We start from the raw sequence: 6,036 nt of genomic DNA, 5'->3' as shown, positions 1-6,036 counted from the left end.
TTGACTCATCTCATTCCACTATTCTCACAAAAATCACCTCAGAACATTTAAATACACCTAAGACCCAGCTTTCATGCAGGAATCCACTTACACTGAGCATGTCAGGCCCTTTCCCCAAAGTGTAGCAGAGTATATGCCAGAAGGAGCAGAGATGAAGCAGGGACCCCTCTCAGGGCCCTGCCAGCCCTGGCATACAGGGAAATCTTCAAGAAGTTTCTTCAAGGAGAGTTTCTCAAGGAGAATTCCAGGCACCTAGCTCTCAAACTTGTGATCCCAGCATTTTGGAAGGCCGAGGTGAGAGGATTGCCTGAGCCCAGGGGTTTGAGACCAACCTGGGCAACTTGGTGAGACCTCTTCTCTACAGTAAATCACAAAAATTAGCTGGGCATGGTGGCATGTGCCTGCTGTTCCAGCTAATTGGAAGGCTAAGGCAGAAGGATCACCTGAGCCCAGCAGGTCGAGGCTGCGGTGGCCATGAGCATGCCACTGCACTCCAGCCTAAGTGACAAACTGATTAAAAAAAAAGGAACCAGGTGTAGTGGCTCACACCTGTAGTACCAGCATTTTGGGAGACAGGCAAGAGGTATGCCTGAGGCCAGGGGTTCAAGACCACCGGGGCAACTTGGTGAGTCCAGGTATGGTGGTGCATGCATCTAGCTACTTGGATGGCTGAGGCTGATGGATCGCCTGAGCCCGGCAGGTTGAGGCTGAGGTAGCTGTGAGTGTGCCACTGCACTCCAGTCTGGGTAACAGTGAACCTCCGACTCCAAAAACAAAAACAAAAAACAGTAAGTGCGCAATCTAACAAGCAAGAAGGGAATCATAGCTTAAAACAATAGCCAAGGAAGTTAGAGCCACAAAACGTACAAAGAGAACAACTCAAAATATGTCCCTGAGTCTTTCAGAAACCTGGTCCCCCACCAAATGGAAAATGCCTCCACTGGCCTACAGACCTCAGGTGAGAGGGCACTGAGGAAAGGACCTGCGGGTGTTCCCTCTTCTAAATTTCTTCCCCAGGAATCTGGAGGAAGGATAGCCATGGGCCGGTTCTTGCCATTCCTTTCTGTTGACCCTGAGTCTTCCGACAAAGCTTCACTTATTTGACCAATCACAAGTCAGTCTTTGAATCCATATGCGACCTGGAGGCCCCCTGCTTCAAGATGCCCTTTTTAGGCCAAACCAAAGTATGGCATCTCTGCGTTGATTTATGACTCTGCCCCTAACCTCTGCCTCCCTGCCTCAAGAAACTTGGCTGTAAGCCACTGGGGAGCTTGGGTCTGGAGCAGGAGCCTGCCACAGCACCCTGCGATAAGCACCTCACTTCCACTGCAAGTCCCAATGCTGCTGTTTAGCTCTGCTGTGCGGGGTGGGCGGACTCGAGATGGTTTGGTGGTGATACTGTGGCCGGTGACGCATGCTCCTCCCTTAGGGACGCGTCTCTTCCTCCACTTGGCTGCTTTGTTTTCCTGAGTCTAACGGGTAGTTTACAGACATCCTCAGAAAGGACAGTGGAAGGCGTCGAAGAAGGCAGATTGTCTGTCAGGGCTTCCTCTTGTCTTTTTGGTCTGTTTTGGTTTTGTTTTGAGTTGGAGTCTCACTCTGTCGCCCAGACTGGAGTGCAGCGGCCACTCCCGGCCACCACAGCCTCGACCTGCTGGGCTCCAGTCAGTGATCCTTCCGCCTCAGCCTTCCAAGTAGCTGGAACTACAGGCGTGCGCTACCACGCCCGGTTGATTTTTTTTTTTTTTTTTTTAATTTATTGTAGAGATAAGGTCTCGCCAAGTTGCCCAGGCGGGTCTCGAACCCGCGGGCTCAGGCAACCTAAAGGCGCGGGATTACAGGCTGAGCCACCGAGCCCGGCTTTGGTCTGTTCTTCACTTGAATGACCTCACTTGACTTGCGACCCTCAGCGCGTGCTCACGCCCAGCCTTCTGCCTGGGGCTCGCCAGCCTCTACCCAGTGGCCCTGGATTGCTTTCTCCAATTAACGCCTTTTGCATGTGTGGTCTGCCTTTCCAAAGGGAAAAAACTAATGGATTACCTTTTCCAAGGAACATGATTGTGCTTCATGGAAATAGTGTCCCAGTCCCAAAGTGCGCCTGAGAAATTCCCATTAGTAAGGGATAGATTTAGGCTTATGGGCCTTTTGGTGCCACAGAAAATAATATATAGGTAGGATTTCATTGTAAATGGGGCTTTTTTTTATTTTTATTTTTTGAGTCAGGGTCTCACCCAGGCTGGCAGGATCATGGCTCACCATGAAGATTTCAATTTTTAAAACACTCTGCTTTAACAATTTATAAGATGACTGCAGTAATTTAAAAATTCCTTTAATTTATCCACCTTTTTTTCTTTAAAAGAAATACGGCACTGGGCATGGTGTCTCACAACTGTAATTCCAGCACTTTGGGAACATGAGGTGGGAGGATTGCCTGAGCCCAAGAGTTTGAGACCAGCCTAGCAACAAAGCAAGACCTTGTCTCTACAAAAAAAAACATCAGAAAATTAGCTGTGTGAGCTGGTGTGTGCCTGTAGTGCCAGCTGCTCGGAAGACTGAATGGAAGGATGGCCTGAGCCCAGGAGGTCGAGGCTGTGGTGAGCCATGATCATGCCACTGCACTCCAGCCTGAACCACAGAGTAAGACCCTGACACACACTAAAAAAAAAAATGGAGCTTATAGGCCACGACACAATAACTTTGTGCTTTTGTTAGCTTTTTTCCCCTTCTGATCAAGATACTGCATCTTTCCATGGAAGTTAAGTAATTGGTACGAATCTGCAATTACTTGAAAAGTTTAGAACTTCAAAACTTGTGGTGGCCTACAAAATTTGCTGTGGCTAATAGGATAGACTGTGCAGTTCTCACACGAGAAGTCCTTTGTGGGACTGGGAAGGCTCACACTAGTAGAGTGAGTCTCACACTTCCACTGAAGGACCAGTTTTTGTTTTTTTAAATTTCCATCCATTGCAGATGGGTGGAAAAACTTTGGTAAACTAATAAAAATGAATTCCTAGAAAAATGAAACTTTAAAAAGATACAAAATAAAACCCCCCTTTTATTTGAGAATAGACATTAATTTGCTGTCAAGTATAAGCATTTCTGAATGCTTTCTCTTCTGTTTTTATGCCTATCTATCATGAACCAATAACAGTTCATGGACCAGGACCATACTTTGACAGAATGGATGAGAACACATGCACAAACATTCACTGAAACCCCCTCTGAGTAGAGTGACTGTCATGATCTTCGTATGTCTTCCTTTGCCCATTCAGCTAAGTCACTGTTTAATGAAAAGCTATTATTAAATATATTTAAGGAAACACGTAAAGGACAGTAGAAACCAAAACAAATGTTTTAAAGAAAATGAAGCTTAGTTGCAGTACCAGCAACTTTGTGCCTTGTCATACTTTCTAGATCAGTGTTTCAACCTGGATTACCTGGAGTTGGAATGTGCTGTGGAACTTGGGAAACAAATACTTAACAGGCGGGCAAAGAGCTACGCTTGAATGTTGACTCTACTACTGGCTTGCTGTCTGCATTTGGCAAGGTTATTCTGAACCTGTTTCCTTATATATAAATGAGAACAGGAACGCTTCCTCTACTAATGTGGTTCCAAGGTTTCAGAGTCTCACTCTGTCTTCCAGGCTGGAGTGCAGGGGCACGCTCACAGCCACCGCAACCTCGACCTGCTGGGCTCAGGCGACCCTTTTGCCTCAGCCCTCCAAGTAGCTGGAACTACAGGCATGCACCACCATGCCTGGCTTATTTTTTATTTATCATAGAGAGGAAGTCTCACCAAGTGGCCCAGGCTGGCCTCGAACCCCAGAACTTAGGCAGTCCTCTCGCCTTGGCCTTCCAAAGTGCTGGGATGACAGGCTTGAACTACCACGCTCAGCCTGTATTCATATTTACAGATTTTTTTATATATGGTGAAAACAGTGCTTTTGTGGGTATGAAGATTTTGGTGTTTTTTCTGTTAATTTTAAGAGCATGTTCTGTGCCTTTGTCTTTAATTTGCTCAGTTTCACTTCCCTACTCCTGTCCTTCCTTGGTGCCTTGCATTCTTGGGGCTAAGGTCAAGTCTCTGGATCTCACTTTGGGATGGTAATTACTTCCCAGGCCTTGCGGGTGTGCAGGCAGCTCACAGCGAGAAGCCTCTCTTTGACACAGCACCATGAGGCAGTAGATAATCAAGTCAGTGACCACAGCTTAGACGCTGTTTTATTTGCATTTTGTATTTTTTTTGAGTCTGAGTCTCACTCTGTCACCCAGGCTGAAGTGCAATGGCACGCTCACAGCCACCGCAGCCTCGTCCTGCTGGGCTCAGGCGATCCTTCCGCCTCAGCCTTCCAAGTAGCTGAAACTACAGATGGAGGCCACCCAGCCCAGCTAGTTTTTGTGATTTAGTAGAGACAAGGTTTCAGCAAGTTGCCCAGGCTGGTCTCAAATGCCCAGGCTCAGGCAATCCTCTCACCTCGACCTCCCACAGTGCTGAGATTACAGTAGACCTTGTTTTAAAGTGTACTGTTTCCTAACTGCAAGCTCAAGTCTAGAAATTTATTCTGTAGAAATACTTCACAAAGCATAGATTCGCAAAAGATCTTTGTGTAAAGATTTTCCAGGAGGTCTGTAAAAGTGAAAAACTGACACCAATCTAAACGTTAATCTGTAAGATAATGGCTAAATACCAGAGGAGCCCTAAATGCAGACACTCGTTTTCTCTCTTATTTTTTTAATTTTGATCTATTTTTTACGGAAACAGAGTCTCACCATGCTGCCAGGCTGGAGTGCAGTGGCTGTTCACAGGCACGATCCCACTACTGATGATCACGGGAGTTTTGGCCCGCTCCTTTCTGGCCTGGGCCTTCACCCTGCCTTTGGCCCTCTGTGGTCCCTCGCTCCAGAGGTTCCCCATATCGATGCTTAGTGCACACGTCCAGTCAGTGTAGTGCACGACAGCCCAGAACTCCCGGGTTCCAGTGGTCCTCCTGCCTCAGTCTCCTGAGTAGCTGGGACTACAGGCACGCACCACCATGCCCGGCTCATTTTAACTTCTCTGTAAGTAGAGCCAAAATGGCCTGGGAGTTTTTCTATTCCTGATATTCTGGCTTCCCTTGCTTAGGAACCAGAAATGCTTCCGTGTTAAACTGTTGTTGCCAATGACAAGTTCCACTACTCACCACTTGCAGGCTGAAACAAACAAGCATGAGATTTAGTGGAAGGAAAGTGACTATTCCAATAGCCGGCAGGTGGAGAAATGGCCACGCTCATGCCTCAAATAAACCATTGCAAAATTTTCAGCTGAAGATAGGGGATTTTAAAGGGAAAGAATGGAATGAGGAGTATCTGGGAGAGGCATGGGGGGCATATCTCACTTCAGGGGTTATCCTGAATTGCTGTCCACCTGGAGATCTGGCCAATGCCACCCGATTGTGGCCAGGTTGTAGATTAATTGCCTACAGGTGACCTCTAAACAATGAATAATTCTGCTGTGTTGTCTCCATACTCTGTTATTCCAAAGTCAGCCTCTAGAATAGTCTCTGGAGTTTCTCAAGCAAGTACCAAATTAGAGTAGAAAGAAGAAGAAGAAGAGGAAGAGGAAGAAGAGGAAGAGGAGAAGGAGAAGGAGAAGGAGGAGAAGAAGAAGAAAAGAAGAAGAAGGAGAAGAAGAACACATTAGCATGTAGACTGAGAGAGAAAAGGGCTTAAAATCATTTCTCAAAAGCAGAAATGGAAATTCTCAGTTAACACTGTCTTCGTTTTGCTATTTACTGATGGTGAATGTGTCTTGCTGTGTAGAAATATTTGCTGTAGTGGAACACACTATATTTGATTTGAAACTTGGTAGACAAGGAGAAGTTTGAGACATAAAATGCAATCTGTAAAACTTCTTGATAACTCGGTGAGTGGCCAAGGAGAGGCCAGTGGCAGAATCTTCCTTTTAACTTCCTGTTTTAACTTTTTTTACTAGCGCTCCCAGTCTGAGCCCGCCGGGACCCCGACAGACAGTATTAAGTGGAGATCTGAGATTTATGT

This window comes from Carlito syrichta, unplaced genomic scaffold, assembly GCF_000164805.1.
Source record: "Carlito syrichta isolate Samal-C Ts95f unplaced genomic scaffold, Tarsius_syrichta-2.0.1 Scaffold100614, whole genome shotgun sequence".
Lineage (NCBI taxonomy): Eukaryota > Metazoa > Chordata > Mammalia > Primates > Tarsiidae > Carlito > Carlito syrichta.
The sequence above is the reverse complement of the archived record's forward strand: the minus strand, read 5'-3'. Positions refer to the sequence as shown.